General features: G+C 33.8%; 1 protein-coding gene and 1 long non-coding RNA gene across 14 annotated transcripts in view; one reads left to right on the plus strand and one right to left on the minus strand.

Moving 5' to 3' along the window:
• The window catches only part of Pgant9 (polypeptide N-acetylgalactosaminyltransferase 9), a 207311-nt gene that overhangs the window by 129709 nt on the left and 54995 nt on the right, over positions 1-22607 (minus strand). For 3 of the 12 annotated variants that reach the window (XM_089076840.1, XM_089076837.1, XM_089076836.1), the window contains exon 3: positions 19747-19902. The exons of 7 other annotated variants lie outside the window; for them this stretch is intronic. The gene's annotated coding sequence lies outside the window, so the exon portion shown is untranslated. Of the gene's footprint in view, positions 1-8411; positions 8670-19746; positions 19903-22607 lie in introns of those variants that run through there. 2 more of the 12 variants (XM_089076844.1, XM_089076842.1) reach the window with 1 other exon arrangement.
• LOC105428730 (uncharacterized) lies at positions 5588-18309 on the plus strand. 2 transcript variants are annotated; one of them, XR_016139238.1, is made up of 2 exons: positions 5588-6278; positions 17913-18309. It is a non-coding gene; the product is annotated as an uncharacterized LOC105428730 (long non-coding RNA). The 2 variants fall into 2 exon arrangements; XR_016139237.1 differs by lacking the exon at positions 17913-18309 and adding an exon at positions 15020-15215.

The raw sequence follows: 22607 nt of genomic DNA on the forward strand, positions 1-22607 counted from the left end.
TATACGGATCAAATATAGCGTGATAAATTATTAATCCGTAGGAATTGTTGGTGCATATGAGATGTTATAAAATTTATTATATTGATAAATAAATTGTTGAATTGATTTTTTTTCTCTCCAACCTAAAATGTCAATTATAATAAATCTTCCAAATGTCATTATGTGGATTTTCCTTTCATAAATGGAAAACGTTTATTTTCTCATTTAATGAAATTATTTAGCGCGAGCATAAAATACTAAACTTCTTATGTGTATTGTTTAGTAAAAAAAAAAAAAAAAAAAATGATGTATGCGGTAATAAGTATAAATTCAATTGAATAAAGCATTAGACAGTTATCACAAAGCAACATGCACCATCAAGTAATCAAATACTTCACTGTGTACATCATAAAGTAAGAGTCAATGTGAGAAAGACAAATCGGGATATACTATCAGACAATCACGATCGATTGAGCAAGCGAAGGGAAATTATCATGGACACGAGACGTCTGATTATATTTAAATGTCAAGCGACATCACTTCGGATAAGTCTCGTGAGTCTGCGCCATCGCGGCGTCTGATGATGAATGCCATCTAATTATCTTTATTATCCAATGATCACTGGCACCGTGCAAGCACCGCCATCGCGCTTTATTAATGATGACATTTCACGTGGGAATTTCGAGCTTTCCGCAAACTGCAATCGTGCACCTGGGTTTTTTGTTCGACGACGCGACACGTTTCACCATAGTGGTGCAACGGTGCCATGCAATTAGCAAAACCGCAGACGTAATCGTCCCGAGAGATTGCCTAATTTAAATAATGTTTACCCGCCCCGTGCTCTTTCATAAGCACAAATAGCAGAGCGTTCCCCCTCTTTTTTTTTTTTTTTTTTTTTTCGTTCGTCAAAAGATGATTAATGAAGCGCACTTTCGCTTCGTCCAATCAGATCAATCTCTGCGACCACTGCCTTATTAATTGCCTATTAAAGATTAATTTTGTAAATCGAATCTTATACAGGCTTAAAACTCATTGCACATTGCGCGAATCATTCTCGTTCTTCCTCAATTAAATTGTGACAGGAATTCAAATTTTTTTATATAGATAAAATTTACAGAATAAAATCCTCTTGGTTATGAATGAAACTTTTTCTTCTTATGTCATAAAATTTTGTTATAACATTTGGATTAAACATCAATGAAATTGAGTATGTCAATAACCTTTTCATATTTCCATCGCGCAAACAATGCTCGAGACTTGACACGGAAGACTGCAAACAATTTCAACTTTCCCTCATTCTCACTTGTAATATATCAATCGATAAGAGCATTGCGACGAGCGTAACTTTCGAAAGAGTCTCTGGACACTTGTACGTTTAAACGTCACATCTCTTTTGCATCTTTTAAAAGCGGGAAATTGTCTACGTACATCACGACGGGATAATATTGCACGATAAATTATTCAACGTTCCCCCCCTCTCTCCCCCCCCGACACACACACACACACACACACACACATATCAGTCACGGGTATGTCCGTGAGATGCCAATGACGTACCGCTCGTTATATCAAACAATCAGGTTTGTAACATCTTTTTCAGTACCTTCCTGTTTTTTATCCTGTAATTGCAGTTATCTCTTTAAGGACACGCGTATAATACCTGTGAAACTCGCCGTCGGCTTCAAAACGAGCACCTTCCCTAATTATAGGTTTCTGTTCTGGAAAAGCTTCCCCGTCTTATCCCCGATGCGGTTTCCCCAAGTTCGTAATCTAAAGTCGGGCAAACTGGAATTTAGATATACCGAAATAATTTGATCTTCGTTTTCTACGCTGCGCTGCTGGTTGCAATCCCGGCGAAATGGGATGACGATCGCTACGGTGTATTCTTTTGCTATGTGTCTCGCCTAAAGCTCGTTGGCGTGTTGAATTCTACTGCGAACTTCCATTTTCGAGTCCGGAGTTTTTGGCAGGTATCCAAAAAGCCTACCGAGAGCTTTTTTTTTAATCTTTCTTTCTTCCTTCCTTCCTTCGTGAACATTGAATGGGCGGATTTGTATCCATGACGAACGAACGCGTCCCGCTACCGCTGTTTGTTCCGACGTTTTCCTTTCGCTGTATTTTAGACTTTTCCGATGGCTCGGGTCGACCGAGAAAATTTTTTTCTCCCGATAGAAAAATATCGTGAGAAAAATTACTTTTATTGACTAATCGCGAGTCATGTATATCGTACGTCACGTAAAATGCCACGCGGACTTTACATTTCAAAGACTTTTACGAGAAACGAATAGGAAAAGTTTAGATTCGTAAAAACAACATATGTTTTTATTATAAAATATTTTTGGATATAAAATGTTTATGAAATATACATGCACACATACACATACATAAATACTATATAATATATAAATACTCAATCATAAAACGCATCTAAAAAGTGAATTCTTAAATTATCGCAAAATTTGTGTCCAATGTTCAATGTTTTCAATTCAATAAATTATATTACTAGATAAATAAATAGACAAAGAGAAAGAAAGAAAGAAAGTAATAATAACATAAGAAAGCCTATTTGCTTTTGTAACATTTAATTTCTGATACTACCGATCACAACTCTATCTAAGAATCTTAATAAAGATCACAAACAGATTTTTAAACTACGAAAATAATTAATATATTATGATTCGTTAAATCACGGACATAATAAAGAGTATTCTGTAAAAACGAATGGAATAAAAGCATGGAGTCAGTCAGTGCGTACAGAGCTTCCATCTGATTAAGTTATATCGCCTAATTTGAGAAATCTACTTAGGGAATCGAGTAATCTACGTAAAGCACCTCTCGTAATGATCTCGTTTGCCAGTACGAAGAAGCGGAACTTCCTCGTTCCGAATCGATCGGCGCAGTTGGAAATGCGATAAAAGTCTGCTATCTAACAACGGCGAGATGGGTTATTTCATAGTTCGATCGCTCGAATAGACATGTAATAATAATGTGATAATAATGTGAGTTCCGCGAGGCAGTTCAACCAATGATATAAATGAAATGAGAAATAAATACAGCTGAGAAATAAATTTACAGCTTAATTGAAACGATTCCCAATAATCTTGCGTATAACATCGATGTGTTTTTTTTTTTTTTTGAGATATTCATAAGCTCTCTCTCTTTGTTCTTTTCGATTTTGATGAAAACTTTGATAAACTTTCTTCGATTTTACTAATATCTAAATTTCGAAGTCTTCAGTTTTTGAAAGTCGAGTTTATTCGATTAACTGTTATAATTATATCTTCCTTTTGCCAATTACAGCTTTAATTTATTAAAAATTTATAAAAAATAATGGATAATAATAAGACTAGTGAGAATCCTTTTCTGTTAATATTTATAAAAACAGCATTTACATTTATAATCATATATAAATAATAATTTTTATCAAAAAATAATAAAAATATTTCTTGTAAATATAACTTGTAAATTAATGATAACTGGATAATAGCAAACATTATATATTTTTTGTGTATTTTATATTATCTCTATTCCAAAGAAAAAATTATTATAATTTTTTACCTGAGCTATGTATTACGTTTATAAATTGTTATTTAAATCTATTATTCAATTTGCATAACGGCTTATTAAAGGATAATAATTAATAACAAATATAACCGTTTTCCGTTATGTAACAGTTGCATTGTAGAACGTAATAATAATACGATAGTGATATGAGAATTTAATATTTTGACGTGTACCAAATTTCTAATAATATACATTGATAAATTTTAGATGTTAATAAATCTAAAGTACCATTTCGTACATTTGTGGCTGACCAAATTTTCATTGAAAAATGTAATTAAAACTGTCAAATAAAATCCTCATGAATTACAATAATCTTGACATAGTAATAGAATGCGACAAAACAAGAAATGATAAGAGATAAAAATAAATATTACAATTGAATATCGGAAGCCACAAATCAAATTTCTAATAGATTAAATCGATAAAACGAGAAGAAATGTTAATTCTTTTTGCTTATAAATAGAAAAGAATAGAGAATATATAGGATAAGTAATTATAAAGCAAAAAGTTGTCGATATAAACAAGCGTGCTAATTTATTTTCGAAAATATAATATAATTAATAAAGTTTAAGGCTAAGATACCAGTATAGGCCGAAAAGTGCAATTTGCAGCGAGCATGCCTGCTATTCAAGTTACTTTAATTAAAGATAAGCGTACTTCGAATTTGTATCTCGGAGCACGGATCAAATCACGTGTAAAAAATAATGAAAATATAATCTTTGTTATTAAAGCTTACATGTGCATGAATTTATTAATTGACTGAAGTAAAAGAGAGAAGGACACAAGTCCTTTTATTTCCTACAAAAGTAAATAAATTAACAAGATAAATATAATTATAAAATTATTAAGTTTGAGATAATAAATAAATTAATGTTAATTAGTTTCCTGGAAATATGATGAACATGCTGAAATTCCAATTAATTAGTTTAGTTTTGTTAGTATTATAATCTTATATAATCGAGTTTTTTTAACACTACTCTAATTTATTCACGTTAATCAACGTTTATTCATAATATAACCAATGCTTACGATATAAAAAGAGAAAGAAATCAAAAATTTTTCTCTTTCTCCTTTGCATACGTAATAAACAAGAAAATGAAGATATTGTTAGCTTCTTCCAAGATTATGAGAATAATAAATAATAAAAGGTTGCGCACAGGAATGCACATTTTCTCGGCGGCAGAAGCGGATGTCGCCAACGGGACGATGTCCTTTCCGATGAACGATGCTCGTAAAGTCGCCGCAGCTTCATCGGCACAGTCGTGCAATGTAAAGTTCACCTCGTAAAACCTCGACCTAATTCGGTAACGTAATAAACCGGTAATGAAATGGCGGCCTCGCACTGTATCCCTGCACACACGGTACGGATTAAATTCTTGGACTCTGTGTCGCTTGCACATATCGAGCATATCGTACATAACTAGGAAGTCGACAGCTGAAGTGCAAGGTTAAGAGATTACATCCGGCAACGGGATGCGGTCAGATTACAACGATATGATTAGCGGGGGAACCACAACTTTACGATAGACGCGCGATAATCGGAACACTAACTTGAATGAATGCAATTTACGTTCTGCACTGGCACGTAACAATGTAGATAAAAGCAAAACTAAGAAGACAACTAATTTCTTTGCGAATATTACTGATTATTGAGAAACACGGTTTTCGAAACGACGAGAGAAAGAGAGAGAGAGAGAGAGAGAGAGAGGGAGGGAGGGAGGGAGGGAGAGCATTGATTTGCTCTTCCAGTCCCAAAGAGCGACATAGCGGTTTGAATTATGAATGTCTTAAATGTCTACCGTAGATTCCTACCGACTAACTCCTGCATTAATATCACGGGCTTTACGAAGTTACGCTTTAGAACCGCATAGCTTAGAGCTATTCGGCACGGCGGAAGCGTCAAATGAGATTTAACACGAGTCCCGTGGGATTCGCAAATAAGACGCAGCGCGAAATCAAAACGCAACGTCGTCCTCGATCCACGATCAGTCAAAGTCCGCCGTAGTCAGAAGACAAGATGTATATCCTATACTGCATACATTGATGTCTGTCCTCTTTCACCGAGGCTTGTTTTCTCGCTGGCATCATCATCGTCATTTCAGCGACATGCTTATCCAAGAGAATCTCCCCACGTCTCCCGCCTCGTCCTTTCTCTTTCTTGGCTTTGGTTAATACATGCATTCCACACCACTGTACACATCTCTCTGAGAGAAGAGAGAGAGAGAGAGACAGAGAGAGGGAGGAAGGGGGGAGGGGGGAGGGGGGGGAGATTACGGGATTAGATTACCGCATAAGCGGCTTATTTATCGCTGCGTCGGTACGTGGATTCGCGACAGGCGCGCAATCAGAAATACAGTCGTTGAAACGGATATCTGGCAAATCCGCGTGTCCACGAAGGAAACAATACTTCACGAGAAGGTGGGAACGCGAAAGCGTATATGCATATATATATATATATATATATATATATATATATATCGGTCGGTTTCGCGCGTATCGTCGACAGATTCTGATTGATTTTAGTCGATGCACGTTGCACATAGCTCGCTGCATACTTTGACGCTGGTGCGAATAAAGGTGCGCAGAAGAATCTCTCTACGTGTGCATAGTTCGCTTCTCGAGTTTATCGCGATACCAATGGCGGCGTTTCAATTTAAATTCCATCCGAGTGGATTCGTTACAGATCGTCACAGATTGCCGAACAACGACGAGCGGAATTTGACGAACGGGATAAGGTATGTGAATGACCGCTCGCGAATTGAGTGAATGACCACCATTGCGCGTGCGAATATATTTTAATTCTACAGCACAGTCATATTTTTCGAAAAAAAAAAAAAAAAAAAAAAAAATAATAATATACCGTTGGAAAAAGATATAAACATTCGTTGCAGCCAATGGTTTTATTCATCATTGACTTCATCAGTGTCTCACCAGCATACGTACATACATCACTCCTCTTTCAAAATTTTCTATAATATATTCTTACATTTAGAAGTTGAGTTGCACACATAACAGAAATAATAATGTTTTCTTATATAACAAGATGGGCTCTGTGGCAATATCCTTTGCATATTTCTAACAACTTTGATATGTCTGATTTATTAGCTGTTAAACTTGATATATCGATGCTCAAACAAACAACAATAGTTTTCTCTCCTATTAAATAGGAAATTTGTGGGGAAAATGAGGGGGGGGGGGGGAAAAAACGTCGCAGCAAATAAGCGGAAAAGATAAAAGCGTATCAAGCTTCTTCAAAACTTCAAAACGCGCTCGTTGTTAATAGCGCAGCTTAAAAGGCGTAACGTAGTTTAACGTAGCGATCGACATTGCGAGCATTGCGACTGACTGCTAGTCCTTGGCTAGTGAGATATTCTTCCGCCTTCTCTTCCTTCCTTCGAACGTTTCGCATCGCGCAATTTCTTCGTGGTCTGTTGCGCCGTTACCGGAAGCAACCACGTAGCGATAGAAAGGGCAAGACGTAAAAGACCGTTTGGATTCCTCGGCTTTGCTGGAGCTGATTCTCCGCTCGCCAACTTCTTTATGAAATGTTGAAGCGTGATAAAGAGAAAGAAGCCGCCGAGAAATCTATCGGCGATTATTTCGATATTGGAATTTAATTAACACGCACGTTTAACTTGCACGTTAGTTATTATCTCACTTGTAATAAATTCATTGTTTCGTTTCGAGAATTTAAGATTGTGAAGCAAAAAAATTTTATTCTTAGAAAGTAATTAATGCAATCAAATATTTTCAAAAAATTGAAATTAATTACTGATATTAATTTAAGAGATTGCCAAATTAAGATGTAACTTCGTAATGTATTTCATTAGATTTCTGTAAATAGAATTATAATTATGAATTATAACTGTCGATCGTACATACAGCTTGAATAGATATTCAACAATAATGGCGCATTAGTTATTTTTGCGATATGTTATATAATATAATTTGTGTTTCGAATTGTTCCCCATAATGAGTTTAATCACTCATTGTCATGCTTGTTATTGGAGATATGTTCTACTGTAATTTACATTCTACTGAAATTTGAAGTCAGCTCAACTTTCCGCATCCATTATCAATATTGCTGAAGCGACGAGTTTACAAAATGTTTTGATAATTCGGTTATGTTGAATTTTAAATAAATTACAGACCGTTATTAAACCGATAAAATTAAGATTCGTTGCATGCGTGCCGAATGCATTCGTGATGAATCACAAGAGTACTCTTTTCATCTGCTTTCTGATTGAAAGTGTGAACCGAGATTTACTCAAGGTAATAAAAATTGATTCAAAGCGTGTTTCTTTGTCGCGTGATTCGCCCAACACGCTTCGAGTTTCGTGTACTTGGCCAATATAACGATAATTTGCAAGTACATTTAAGGTGGTTGACCGAGCCAAAGGCAAGTTGTCACGATAAAATTAAATTATACAAGTTATACAACAATAAAATTACAACAATAATAATAAAGAAATAGTCATCATTAGTCGCGCAATAACATGATACATACCGGTGAAAGTAGCTTCACATGGATAAGGCTACATATTACACATTCTAATAGCGGTAAAGATAACGGCAATTTTACTTGTTAAATAGCTGCGTGATTATATCCATTATTTCCTTGCGTTACGTGTTTGATTGAGACTTTATTATAAATTTGATAAAATAATTAATTTTTATTAGTTAATTATTCTTACTATACATTTTAACTTTTTTTAACTATATAGGAAATTTTTATAATAAATAGTATAGGATAATATAAAAATTTGTAAATCTTACGATATAAAAATGTTTGTCTTTTTGATGAATATTTGAGAGCGAAAGATTTGAGTTGAGATTATAACGTGAGTTACGCATGGTGTAAAACTTACCGCTTTTAGCTGAACTGCTGCACTTAAGAAATAAACACAAAGATGCACAAATTATTGAATTACAAAGTTATTGAGTTAAACTACTAAGTGTGCCATCTGCATCACCTCACCAATAAGAGATATCACGTTGACGCTTTTTTTATCTCTCTTAGAATATTCTTGAAGTCAAACGCATACTGTAGTACTACTACAAAATCGGATTATATCAGTGCGATACTATCATAATCTTATCAAAGACGTATAATCGAGGAATTATTGACCGTCGCTAACCGCCGATAAGAATCGATAAATCTGAGGCCAGGCGGAGATTTCTCACGCGTAGACACGCCACGATAATAATAAAAAAAAAAAAAAAAATCAGTACAGAGAAAGCCGCTGAACCTGGCAACGACCAGGCGGTGACTGAAACCGGCACGGCGGCCAAGCGATGCCGATAGCCGGCTCGAACACCTGCGACCTGCAGATTCCGTGGAGTAGGAGAAGGTGAACCAGGGAGGAGAAGGTGAACCGCGAAGAAGGAGCGGAGGCATACTCTCGATGGCCTTTGCGCGAAGGTAGAAACCTTCGGCACGTCCACCGGGCGATTGCTCAACGCTCCGATCTTTTCGATCGCTGTAAGAAGCTCTCTCTCTCTCGGATTCTACACCGTCGACATTCTCTACGCTCTCTGGAATTAAGCCGCTAGTAGCGGCATGCATATATCGGGAAGGAGCCGCTCGGGCCGCTGAATTATTCCGCGGGAACGCAGTTTGCGTCGCGAGGAACACATCCACGCGGGACATCTCTCTCGGGGCTTCCGCGACTCCCGATCTCTCGGGGAAACCGCGGAAACCAATCTCTTAGAATACACGTATTGTAAAATGTAATATTTCGCGTCTAGTCTTGCCATATAAAGTAAAATCGCCATCTGAGACCCCCCCCCGCACCCCCCTCCCCCTCGCGTTCCACCTTCGTTCCGCTGGCAGTAACGATTTATCGATGACCGCGTGCTATTTGTCGATAAATCAAAACGAGGAACTAAACGACAGGATGACATATATCCATTTCATTTAATAGCCACGATTAAATTGTCTTCGAGAAAATAGTTAAAAAGTGGATAACCACTTAGCTAGTTTCCACGAATGCCGATTCTTGTTAATCCGCGATGCACGGATTTAATCTGTAATTGAATAGGAAAATGACATACATAAATTTTGCATATTCAAGCTTATAATATACTGAATATTATACTGAAAACCGTAATATCACTCAAGTAGAATGATATTTCAAAATAAATCAATGAATCAATAATCAAAATTAAATTAAAATGTCAAATTTTAGTATCTTTTTAAATCGTTAATATCGACATTATTAAAAGTTAATCATTAATTTTTAAATCTAATAAAAATCTGCTTCCAAAAGAGTCAAACTTCCATTAAATTCTTCGTATCAAAATAAGAATCACCTCGATTTAACGTCTATCTAATCTTAATTACTTAAGAGTAATTTGCTTTTATAAGCCAGGACTTATATAGTTGTATATAAGTCAAGTTTCTTATTACACACACACACACACACACACACACACACACACACACACACACACACACAGACACACACACACACACACACACACAACACACACACACTACACACACACAACACACACACACACACACACAACACACACACACACACACACACACACACACACGTATGATCTATAAATAAATATAAACTTTTCAAATTGAATAGATATCTCACCAAAAGTACGTGGAAATGTATACGCAACTTTACAAGGCAATAGCAAGCAGCGCACATTCAGAATAGACAATCGTTAGCGGTTAACGTTTGTGAATCAAAAGCCTCGCGAGATTAAACGATACGTGCCATAAAGCGACTGCTTTCCTCTATAAATTACAGACCTTCGAAGTACGTAATTAACGTGTAATGATCTAAGACCGTTGTATCACTTCAAAACGCACGACTTTAAGTGTTGGATACCAACGATGTGGCTCACGCAGAAAATTATACTATTTTTTATATACTACTATCAAAATGTATCCGTTTAGAAATTGATTACTTAGCAATTCAACTTTTTTACATGTAAATGTAAAGTTTATTTGATTTATCTATTAAATTTTTTAATTATATATACAAATTATCCCACAATTCACGATTTAATGATATATTTCCTGACATACCTGATAATGCATTTTTCTGATGAATTTTCTGAGAAATTCAACTCCTTTTTTAATTGTTTATAATTAAAAACTATTGATATTTCAATATTTCTACTCAGGAAAAATAAATTCCATGTTTATCAACAAATTTATTATTGAAAGTAAAATTAAAATTATAAATTATAAAATATTTGTACATAGAATTTTTATTAAAATCTGTATGTAGGAGGGTGAGTTAAAAACTTCAATATTTTGTGTATGCAAAACAACAATTGTGTATGCAAAGCAACAAAATTAAAAAACAAAATTAAAAGTATTTAACATTAATATATTACATATGATTACATAAAATAGCAAAGGTACAATTTTAACTCTTTGATAATTTATAATATTTTAATAAATAAAATGATACTGACAAGAAATTATATCAAAAATCAGAAATGTAATGACAATTGAATATCAGAGCTAAATATCGGGAGATGAAGAGAAAGAGAAAGAAAGGGAAAGAATAAGGAATATGAAGGTAAGGATAAGTAAATCATTAGGCAAGACAAGATTCAAAAACATAAGGCTCAAACATAAAGGGAAAACATCTTCCTACATAGTGGCTACATAACGGAAACTGACAAATAAAACTATTGAGAGAAATCCTTAAGAGAACGTCAAATAGAGTCGAGTCAAGGAAATCCCGTGCATATTGGTTGTTCTAAGCTAGGGAAAGTGCATCAAGGTCCGCAGCGCATTAAACTATCTTCCAAGCTAAGAAATATTCACTGTACTGCTACTATTCGAAGAGATAAATCCAGATTAATGAAAGCGGATTAATGACGAAACCTGAATTGGATGATCTCTCTCCTCCCTCCCCCCCCCCTCCCACCTTCCTTTCGATCACATAATTATAACTGACAAATTTTTTATTCCGCTCTTTATTTAATTGTGTCTATAATTTTATATTTTACTTTATATGTATCGGGAGTAAATTGTCCTATTATCCTTATCATCTTTATCATTATTGTGATATTTTACGTATTATTATATAACTTTCATAGTTTTCTTCGATTAACCACTCAAAATCCTTTATTGTATTATTTACATTTTATATGTTATATTATTGTTAAAAATAAGATCTTTATTCATTTCTTTATTTTTTTTTGTCCTTCTATATTTTGACAAATTTATTAACGAATATTTTTTTTTTATTAAATATAGTTATTATTTCCTTATAATTAGCCATTCTTTCGCCATAATTAAGATTTAGTTTGTTATGAAATTGTTGTTTTAATTTGAAATTAATTTTTTATATATTAATTTTGAAGTCTATATAGCTTTCTAGTAAATTCTATTATAATATCCAAAATTTTTTAATAAAATTTTGTGTAGAACAGTAGAATTACTCTATTAATTAAACTAAAAATTGTTTTGTGATATATAATGGATAACTCAAACAATACAGTAGATTTCTATCAATATTTTTTGTAAAAGCAATTTAAATTTTTATATTATTTATTATTTGTAAAAAAAGATTTCAGATATTAGTTGCTCTCATATTTGGTTGAAAATTGCAGGCGATTATTGTAACTGTCAAAATATGAACGCGCGCGCGCGCGCGCGCGCGCGTGTGTGTGTGTGTGTGTGTGTGTGTGTGTGTGTGATCTATTGGCAAGAGTTGCTAAGATTATATCGTCGACATTTATTGTTGTACATGTTTTAAAAGATCGATAGTTTTGTGAACAAAGCTCATGGGATCAATATCAATATTTAGAAGTATTTCATTACATTGAATTTATTATTGGTTCATTATGAACAATGATAAATCTATGAGTGTATCAACGGTTTTTTGTGTATTACATTGTTAAAATTAAAAAGTTGTAAGGAAGTACTTTATTTTTTCCATTTTGAAATATTAACTTGTGTAAACTAATATGATTTTCATACACAGTAATAATTTTACAGCAGTAAATAATTGATTGAGAATTTATAGTTGTTTTATTATACTTATAAAAATAAATACATTTATATAAATTTATAACCTGCAGTAATTCAAATTTTTATTATGTTATTGTAACATATGCATCAAAAACTGTTTTGTAATATTGTTTTATGATTGTAATATTGTAATATTTTATGATACTACATAAAGCATTTTTATGAATAAATGTTGCTAAATGTTCTATGTATATATTTATTTCATTTTTTTATTTTGTAAATATAACCATCTGAGCACTCATAAGAAACACAACTCTTTTGCAGTATGATTAAATTTAAGGCACGTACTCCCACATATTTTTGTTCCTTTTCAAATTCCCACCTTGTTTTGTCACGTTAATTAATAATTTAGAATGCAATATATAATAATACACGAGAAATATTTATAGCCAAAAAATCAAGAATCTGAAAACGTTTAGAAATCCGAATTGATTCCGACATTGCCTCAAAATGTTTTTCAATATCAGTCCGGATCACGTACGCTCGTTACTGGAAAACAATATAAGTCACTCGCTTTTATAGAGACGACTTCATTTCCGAGATGAATACCTAGGCGAAGCTAGACAGAATGTCAACCGGCAGTCGTCTCACGTGGCATTTTATTTCGCGATTGAATTCTGCTCGCGCGATACTGATAAGTTATGGTCGCGGTCGCAGCTAGCCGATATTCCTGGCAACAAATTCCCCGTAGGTACGGCCATATTTATGGGCTTCGTAATTCGAAAACCAGCTGTATGGAAGGAAGCAATTTGTTCGATTGCCGATACAATATTGCGACGCGGCGACGAAATAGGATCGTTCGGCGCGCGAAAAAGCCGGTGACGTATTAAATGCATCTTTTAAATGTACTCGGGACAAGGCTAGTTCGTGAGTGTGTACGTTTCATGAAAATGTAATCTACCATTTTTGCATTTAAATGTAAAAATTTAAATGCACACACAAGTAAACGCACGACACAAGTTAAAAATGAATCCACTTTAAATAACTATATAAAATCAGATTCTAACCACACACACGCACACACACACACACACACACACACACACACACACAAATAAAATACAATGATGTAACTATATGGTTATATTTATTATATGTGTGTGTGTGTGTGTGTGTGTGTGTGTGTGTGTGTATATTTTATATATATAATCATGAGAAAATTATAATAAATACGAGAATCTTACATATTGTTGTACAAACGTTTAAAATAATTTTAATCAAGATCGCAGTAGTTGCATGTTTCATGCGGAGTAGCGTGAGTAGAGTGAAGAATTGGAAATTTTTGCAATAAAAGCAATAGGAGGAACAAGATTTTATTCGTGATATTCAATCAATACTGCCCCAAATTGTCTCGTGCAGTTCGATTTCGCGAACGTCCATCCTCTGCGTCATCCTACAAGTTTTCGTCGTTTCCACTCCGACTGCGGGAATGAGAAAAACGCGGGCCAAAACTCTGACTTCTGGCAAAGATTACGTTTAATCAGAATTAAAGATGCGCTTGCCGATTATCGATAGTCCAGACGGGACTACCGGCCGATATCCGTTTTATTTAGACTAGAATAGAGTCTAATCAGGGGTGGGATTCCCCGAGCGGGATTGCCGCTCGAAAGTTTGTATCACGTTAGACAGGTATATCGCTTATCCGTCGAATATCCGCAGCGGAATTATACATGTTCGCTATCCGGTATCGATTTTGATCTATGGCTCGCGTACCCCGCATTTATATCCGGCATGACAGCAACTACCATTGCAAATTCCTTTCTGAGATTTTCCATCACGAATACCTCGCGCGTTTTCTGCATGACTACTTATATGGGGAATATCACACATGATATTATGAGATATTATCGCGATGGAGGAACACAAAAGTGAAAAGATATGGAGGTATCAAAGACGCATACGATTCATTCATTAATTGCCACATTAGCCACTATTTTTTCTTTCCGTTAACACTACCATCACGTCACGATATGAATAATTGAACACGCGCGGATCTCTGAATATGCATCTCTCGACTTGGTCGCATAAGCGTATGTATGCTCCAAGGAATCGTTGTCATCGTTGTTCCTTAACGTTAGTGTCAAAACTTCATTAAAATGGGAGGCACATCTTCGCATCACAGAACATCATTCACAAGCAAACTAAAATTGCAAATTCATTAAAAATAACGTAATTCGCGATTAGATAAGCAATTGTCCTGAATTCATAGATATAAATTCAAAAAGAAAGGAAAAATTATCAGTTTCCTAAGTTATCCTGTTTGTCGAGGTAATGCCATTTATTATTCTGTTCTTTCAAACTAAAATTGTTTTCAAGTCTCAGACATATCAAAACAAATATTAGATGCATTAGCATGCATCTCATCAAAATGCGGATGTATCTTTTCAGATTCGATAGAGGTAATACCATTTTCAATGTTTGTGATGCTCGCAAAGGCATGATCGAGATATTTCGTTGCAGCGGCGAAAAGGAAGCGAGGAGTTGTTCGGGCTTCTTCCCTGTGAGACTTTCTTCCGGCGGAGCGCAAAGGAAGTCCGACGTCACGTTTCCCAGCTGTACACTTGGCGAATTCGTAATTATTCTTGCGACGCGTACAGACTTTAAATTCTCGATTTACGCCGGAGTAATTAATAAATCATTTAAAAAAAAAAAAAAAGCATACAGAAGTTTCTAAGACATCGCCGTTCTATGTAGGCCGCTTAAGATTAAGTGCAAGTCGATTTTTTAAACAGATCCGGCTTTATTTTTTGAGACATTTATTTAATCACACTTGAAGATTGTTACCTCTTACTCCACTTTTCATCTTATTTTTTTTCCTTTCATCTTATGTTACGTTTGATATAGCTACAACACATTTTATAATTTGTTCTAGAACAACTTTAACTGCAGCGCTAATCATTTTTATTTATGCAAACAATATTTTAATGAATATCCTGAATATAATAAATCTCTTTCTTTATCACACTAAAGAGTAAAATGTATTTGTATCTTCCATATTTCCTATCATGTTAGAAAATTCTATTACATTAAAAAAAAATTATGATACGATATTGAACTTTGAATATATACAGTAAAAACATTTTTTGTTTATGCTAAAATTAATCCTTGTTAAAATATTTCTGTTAAATATATCCAAGTGTTAATTTAATATGATGTATTACTTGAATATTTTATATTGAATATTCAACATTTTTCGATATTAAAATAATACATTTCATAATACATTTCAATAATACATTAAAAATATAGAAAGAAACAAAAATAATGTAGTTTTAAAATGTAAATTCAAAAAGAATAAACAAAATATACGTATTAATTTTACATATTATATTATAGATCATCAATTTTATCGAAAAAATATGTGATAATCTTAATTATATATTTTATAATATATGCACAAACGTAATAAAAATGTTTATAAAAAGGTATATATATATATATATATAAAAATGTATAGATAATTTAAGACATTTTTTCTTTGTTATAGCTATTATCTGTTAAATTAACATGTTTTACATGTTAAATATCATTTATCGTCATATAGGAAAACGTTCTCTTCTATTCTCTGTCTAAAAATGACAAATGACTATTGCGTCATATTATACATAATTTTTTCTATGATATATGTTTATTTAATATAATATTACATTTAATATTATATTAATGTTATATTTAAAAATAAGCTTAATATATCATTTAAAATCATAAATAAGAAAGTTAGCGTAGAGTGTAAAACTAACTTACAAATTTAAAAATAAGGATATGATAAGTATGTGTAAGTGTGTAAATGTGTAAAAGTGTGAAACAGCGAATATGATATGTTAAGATATGTGACTGTGTAAAAAAACCGTGACTGTGAATGTGTAAAATAATAATGTATAGATAGGAGATGTGACAGTAGGTGTGCAATTGTGTAAAACTGTAAGACTTCGGTATAAGTATGTAAAAGTATATGCGTAAATACATAGTCAATCAGAGAATCAGGGATTGCTCATCATCATTAAAACCGTCTAGTGATGCAAAAGCAACCATCCAGAGATGACGATGACGACATTCAAAATGTTTCTTAATAAGAAATTTATACATTTCCACGTACAGTCTTTACATCATATCTCTGCCTACAAAGCATGGAAGAAAAAAATAAAAAAATTTTTTTATTTAACTCGAACTCAAACTATCAAAATATTCCAAGTATTTCATCAGTCCAGCTCTTTTCGAGATGCTCGCAACTGATTGTTTCGTGTAAATAAAGATACACTGGTCTCTCGTAAAATGCTGGCACGTGAATTATCAGTTTCTTAATATATCAATTTAGTATAAAATGTGCTTCTTGCAAAGTATTATTATTTTTTAGTGTTAATTTTTAACATCGTTTGTATTAGTTTGTAACATATCTATCTTTTATGTTTCAAATTTAATACACTTTATTAATACATTTAACATATACATACAAGTACTTTACATATTCTAAACGGATATCCATACAAATTTTTGTGTAAATTTTTTTTTACCACGTACATTTTTCGACATTTTCATATTACGTCAAATGGCCGACGTCAATTGGCTTCCTGTATCATCGAGGCAGTAGCAACAATTTAATCCGTTAAACCGCAGATTACATTGACGATGATGCGATAATTGAGTTTCAGAATTTACGCGGCAAGTTCGTTAAAATGCATCTGTGCACCTCGTTCGTTCTGCGATTAATAACGATTCAACAATGACGTAATCAATCATGCGGAAAAAAATCTCCGTTCCGGATTTTGTCCAGATATACTTTCCGATCAATATCATATACTGTTTATATACCGTACCTATAATTGTCGATTACCAGACAACAAAACATTACTGTCGCAACGAGTGATACATTTTTCATCGCCACCATATAATACTGTAAATAATTAAAGGTTCGGAATAACCATTGGATTAGCACGCGTAATCGATAGACAAACAGCAGTTTAATACGTAATATCTTGTTGGTACGGACTATTGTTCGCAGGTACTCTACCATGAATATCACACGTCGGCGACACGAGAATATCGGAATATCGAGGGCAATGTAGTAGATGTCAACGTGTCAGACGGAGCGTGAAGTAATGGATTGTGACATTTAACAAGATTCATCGATAGATATTGCAATGTTATTTTTTGCGCGCACTTACCCCAAGTGATTTCCTAATCTTAAATCAATGCAGCGCGGAAGTGCGGCGCGAGACTGCAGGGGATGGTTCTTAAAAATAATGCCGACACTCTCCGTATATATACCACGATATAACTTATTATTATTATTTCGCAAGATGGAAAACAAACTGAGTTAAGAAAGCGGTTATTTTTAAAGAACACATATTTTCAGGCTCTCCATTCAGGCTCGTTCAACACGGAATGTAAAAAATGACCTCGGAAGGCTTACCCGATACCCCTGGCTGCAGCTTTCTCCCCCTTCGCGAAAAATTACTACATTTCCGAACGGGTCCCGACAAGTGCAACGATCATGGGCATCGATCCGCATCGGTCGCCATCGTGGGAACTAAATTTGCCGACGGTAAAAGCAATTTATTTTCAACTCCATCGTGACTACGAGGGCAACAAAAATTATGTAGTACGCCTGTAGATGCTGTCTCGGCAAGGAGCAAAGTAATTTCTCCGCGCGATTCGCCAATAACAAGTATTTGCACTAGTTAAACACCTTTTTGGTGGCATAATGCAACATAGTTAAGCGTATTTTCAGTCTCACTCGAAAGAAAAGAAAATATATATCAAAAAATTGTTGTTTACTACAAATTATTATTCCAATTTAATTAACATTCAATTTTTATGAAAATTATGTTATTCACATTATGTTATACACGTTCTTAGAAGATCATTTTTCCCGATGGGTTACATTTCTTATATACACGACAGAAATTTCATTAATGTCAAATCACGCAATCAATTAATTATTTAAACTTCATAAAGATGCGTCTATTTTTAATCAAGATTCTTTTCGCCTACCTGTCCCTGTGAAAAAAAATAACCCATTTAAAGATTTCATCCATTTAAAGATTTCATTCATGGCGTTTTTGAAAAATTACCATGCTTCTTCAAATTCTTTCTCCCGCCTAGTATAACGATCCTAGCCATCGATCCGTATCGATTATCGCCTGCGAGTTAAATTCTCCAGTGAAGAAGAAACCCTTCTAGGGAAGGAAGGAAAAGCCTCCCATCCCAGAAATTCCAACCTAGAAAGCGCCGAACTACCATCCGCCGATCGAACGAACCGTTTCTCCTTGGCCTTACATCACTTTTATGCCCACCATATTTCTGACCGGTCCGACGAATGATGCATTATTTACGATGAAATTCGAGACGAGAATCGACTGGAAGGATCATCGTTGTTCGTTACGAAGACTCACGCGATTTTCTCAAATCATATTCTTTACTATATTATTACGATTCTATAATTTTCTCTGACGAAATGCTAATTCATCGAAATCTTTAATTAAATTTTTATACAACATAGTATAACAATTATTCAACCGATGATTTAAAATTATCAATATTTAAACAGCATTGAAATTGAAATATCTTCAAGAGATGTCAATATTAGAACATGACTGCAAATTTTCACTATTAATTTATTCATACTTTTTGCATATATATGCAGTGTTAATTATTTTAAAAATTTCATTTCGTCGAGTCTTTTCTCTTTATATCAAAATGGAAGACATCCTTTTATCTATGCGACAATTCTTTAGCATCCCATTACATTAATTAAAATCTATCTCGTCGGATCGCTGCGGTTTTATACTTCGAATAATAGTTGATGTATATATATATATATATATATATATATATATTTTATTTCCAAAAAAACGAGACAACGCACGACTATTCAAATGAAGTGAACTAAAAATCTCTATGCTATATAGAAATTAACCTTTTCAATCTCGACGCTACATAAAAATTAATCTTTTCTGTTATCTTCTCTCTCTTTCTTTCTCTTTTAGTATATAAATATAAAAAGTAAATGTATATGTGTCAAATATAAGTAATTTTATGAGACAAGGAAAGCTCATTTCGTTGCCTCTGAAAAGTTTAAATAAATAAATTTCCTAAAAAAGCGTAAAAGCATATTCCAGCTTCTATAATGAGCGAAAAATATCATCATACTATCTATCTTACATCCTATAAATATGTTTTATACTCGCTTATGTAACTGCAGTGAAATTTTGCTTCACGTCGCTCGACGATTAATCTCGGTCGATTCGTTGGCAGCTTTCCGGGCAATGACTATCGACAGTTCCCATAATTTCTTCTAACCTTCATCCTCCTCGGCACCGTCATATTCACCACCTGACCCAGCACTGAAATATTATCGGCGTTAAGGAAGGTGCTGGAAGCAGGGATATCCTCGATCATCATAACCAGAATACGACATGACAGACGAGTCCGTAGATTTTATCAACTTTTCGCATTGCCGCTTCACAGAAGATGAAAGTCGTTAGAATTGTGACGCTTAGAATTTCATTTAAATATCAAAAAACTTTTTGCAAATTTCAGATATTAAATTTGTAAATTAAATTTATAAATTAAATTTGTTGCTCATGTGTTATAATTTATCCAAAAACTTTGCCATTATCAAAATTAAAAGAACCTTTTTTTAAGTAGCATACTGTCAAATAATTCAACATTTAACAAAATTTAACTGTTTTCCCTCCATTTAATTTTTTACAGTACAGTCCGTTAGAGCAAATGTTTATATAAATTTGCGAAAATGTTTGCGAAATTGTGTTTTTAAATTACTAAAAAAAGGTAGGTTTTGAGCGATGTACGTAACGATGCATTTAATCAATTGTGCCGAATCAAGGCAACTCAGCGTACAGATTACCGATATTGTACATCCACGGTAATGATAAATAATGTTCCGCGATCGATCAAATAACGTCCTTTTTATAACACTTTTAAGCTCCCACGTGCGACGCTGGAAAGCTTAACGACCCCGACGATTCAGGTTCCGCCATTTCCCACTACACCACCAAGATCGGGAGGGATATAATGCAGATTTATCGGTACAAAACGATATTCCTGCAAAAAGCCGTGCACGAAGATTCGTCGTTATGGAACGACGAAGATATCGGGCTGAAACGAGCAATCAGTTTTTCCGTCGGCCTTTAACTCAGAATAATGTCCAGTTTTTTGCTGTCATAAGTCCTCTCAACAGCGCAAAATGTTCATTGAAGGTATTATCCCGCTTACGCACTACACTAATTCTGGTTAATTTCCTTGCCATTGTAATTGTAATTGTGGATGTAGATTGTCATTGCGTTAATTAATAAATATATAACTAATAAAGCAAGTACTTTACTTTATTTTGCGATAAATATACACTACTAATACAAATTGACAACCAACTAATTCATCAATTTATTAATCAACTTCTGTTATTAATTAATCTTCTTCAAATTACCGCACGCTGTAAGCGTTCACGATTCACGATATCGCTTGAAACGTACGTAATTTGTTAGAAAAATATTTATCTTTATGACAATTTTAAGAATTAAATTAATCGATAAAAAATATTTTTATCAATTTTATGAATCAACGAATGATTTTATGATCAATTTGAATTTTATGAATATTATATTTATAATTTTATAACGCTAAAATATATATATACAAGTTTCTATTCTTTAATTATAAATTTCGACACTTCAAGGACAATATTAACAATATTATTCAACATTTCTGTATCATCGGCGTCCATCTTTCATCGGGAAGGTGCGCGGTTACAAAACGACGACGGTGCTCCTTCGAGCGCGCAACGACCCTTCCTTCCTCTTGGGTTAATCTTGGTCGGAATAATTGCATCCTAGTACGTGATAGATGATGTCACCTCGCCGTTCGTAACCTCGTATTCCATAACTTCGCAATATGGCGCGCAACTTGCATCGAAACTCTCCAAGATCGAGGAGACGATTGTTACATGGCCGAGAAAGGGGAAGACAATCCCCGCAGCATTCGAGAGAATCGTAAATTGGGTTTTCCTTCGTGTACCAGCCTCAGACCGTGTGATCCTGTCAGTGAAATGTCGCGGACTTGGACACGTAGCCCTTTCGGTAATATGGATCACATTGTACGTACAAATTAAATGCGTCAAATATGCAAATCGAAACAGAATTCGGTAGCGCTTTCCTTCCAATATTCCTCTTCGATGCATTATTTATGAAATTTTTAAGGAGACATAATCACAACACATTTAAGGAGTTACATACACCCAAGGGGCTATCAAAGATAGCCTTATATTTATATATTTTTTTTCTTCGAAGATATTAGAATTATCAAAGCCAGGTTTGTACCATTATTTTATATAAAATTTTATTAATAAATTTATATTTATATTTAAAAAATATAGAAAAACTGCAGCAGATATCATTGTCGATGTCAGGCATGTTAGTTGCTATCAAGATTTGCGGTATCAGCTGTATAACTTACATATTTTATACAACACAAAAGCGTAATGGATTTTTAAAACACACAAATAAATCTCTCTTTATTGTAATCGATTTTTAAAACTCGCATTTGCTGCAAATTGGCGCTTATCCGAATATGAGTGCGAATTTTCGTTTAAAAATTGATCGGTTTTTCGACTATAAAAATAAAGATCTAGAAAAAAAATCCCTACGATAAACACTACGTATTTTTGTGTCAAATAAAGCATGAAAAAGCATGATTCCAATCCATCCAATCGTTTTCGAGATATTTTTGATACCGATTTGGAAAACGAGAACTTTTAGTTTGGAGAAAAACATTCAAAATTTTAAATATATTTTTAAGCAATATAGAGATGATTTTTATTTTTTATATGGAAACATCTATTTCAGAGCCGTATAATAAATTTTCTGCAGACATGTTAATTCCTCTTGAGTTTAGTTTGACGCAATCTTGCTTCCTTCGTCATGCGGTGCTCATTTGTAGCATATTGGTGCACGCTTGCAATTTGCATAATTTGTAGTAATAAAAATGTATCTTCACTATACATATATATGGTACTATATTAGTTACAATTAAC

This window comes from Pogonomyrmex barbatus, unplaced genomic scaffold, assembly GCF_055798465.1.
Source record: "Pogonomyrmex barbatus isolate J1 unplaced genomic scaffold, ASM5579846v1 scaffold2, whole genome shotgun sequence".
NCBI lineage: Eukaryota > Metazoa > Arthropoda > Insecta > Hymenoptera > Formicidae > Pogonomyrmex > Pogonomyrmex barbatus.